This window comes from Odontomachus brunneus, unplaced genomic scaffold (assembly GCF_010583005.1).
Source record: "Odontomachus brunneus isolate Ranch 3 - 2012 unplaced genomic scaffold, Obru_v1 Obru_scaffold_025, whole genome shotgun sequence".
In the NCBI taxonomy this organism is placed as follows: Eukaryota; Metazoa; Arthropoda; class Insecta; order Hymenoptera; family Formicidae; genus Odontomachus; species Odontomachus brunneus.
In genome coordinates, this window is record NW_022639475.1 from 2,403,621 (window position 1) to 2,405,076 (window position 1,456).

The 1,456-nt window shown below is 34.8% G+C and overlaps 2 protein-coding genes across 4 annotated transcripts in view; one reads left to right on the forward strand and one right to left on the reverse strand.

The window, feature by feature from the left end:
* LOC116842520 overlaps window positions 1-1,456 on the reverse strand; it is a 64,203-nt gene that overhangs the window by 61,992 nt on the left and 755 nt on the right. The window lies entirely within an intron of this gene.
* Window positions 1-1,456, forward strand: part of LOC116842510 (tau-tubulin kinase homolog Asator) — a 34,040-nt gene that overhangs the window by 15,464 nt on the left and 17,120 nt on the right. The window lies entirely within an intron of this gene.

The following is a 1,456-nucleotide window of genomic DNA, read 5'->3' on the forward strand; positions in this document are numbered from 1 at the left end:
ATAATTTTATATAATTATATATGAAAAATTTTTCATTGGGAGGATAACTTTATTTTCGGTAAAAAAGTTAAGTTTTTGTTTACTGAAAAGATTATCTAATGTCCGCCCGAAAGATAACTTTTAATGTCCAAAAAGATATCATTTAGATATAAAAGTATCAAGTTGGTACATGGATACAAATTAAATATATACTAAATGATAACTGTAAGATGCGTAAATGAACTAGCTATTAAGGTATTTTTTGGGAGCGTCGAGCGTTAAAGCGGTAGCCAATCAACGTGCAACTTTTCGCAATAACTACAAGTATACTTCTGGGACCTGATACGTTGATTGGCTAACGCTTTAACACTCAACGCTGGAACGCTCTATGTATTGGCACTTTTAGCCAAATGTAAACTGTTATTTAATCGATGTCATATTAATGGAGACGAATTATTGACATTGACTTGTTATCTTATAGATACGTTCCAAAAGTTAACTTTAAGAACCAATAGGCAACCTGTTCTATTTGGGGAATTTGGTAGCTTGCACTAGTACGCACTGAGTGCGCGCTAAGGCTTGTTTACAGTACATTCTTATATTTAAGATCGTGTCTTATTACATATTTAAAAACATTTTAGCTAATAAAATGATTCGTACGGATGTTATACATATCATATTACTGGTTAAAAATATTTGAGAATTTATTTAAGATAATCTTTAAATATAATAATATACTATAAACAAGCTTAATGCGCACTCAGTGCGCTCTAGTGCAAGCAACTAAATTCGCTATAATTTAGGCTGAGTTCCCACTTAGTCCGTCAAGCGTCGCGTCATCCGTTGCGGACCAATTAAATCGTCCTATTTTATTGCCTAATTTTACGACGAATAAAATGGAACGATTTGTGCAAGTGTTACGACTAGTGCAATAAATTGAAGTGAGGCAAGTATATGTTTTCTCATTCTAACCTTTTACATTAGTTCAGCAGTTAAAAAAAACAAATCTTTAAATTATATCGTAGAGAGAATTATATGTAGAGATTTCTCTTGGTACCAACATTATCCCCTCCACTTTTCGGGAAACGTCGCCTAACTGTCTCTTAGGCTGCGTTCAGATTCTTCACCAGGGTGTATTCTATTACTAGAAGTGCTATAGTTTATGTAACATATACTGTAGTGTTTCTAGTAATAGAGTGCACCTGGATGAGGAATCTGAACGCACCCTTATATCAAGGGTCTCTACTAGGCGTTTTTTCGAGACGCCATCTAATAAAGTGCGTCTTTACTACATTCGTAAATTTTATTAAGCGCACTTTGTTAGATGGCGTCTCAAAAATACGCCTAGCTTTGACCACTAAAATCAAGCTAGTGGTCGCTCTCAGGCTTCTCTTTGGTTAGACCCGTTATTTCTGTAAATTAGTTCCAAAGTCTCCGCGATAAATCCGTATAAGTCGCCACTTACGTCATCGAGGAA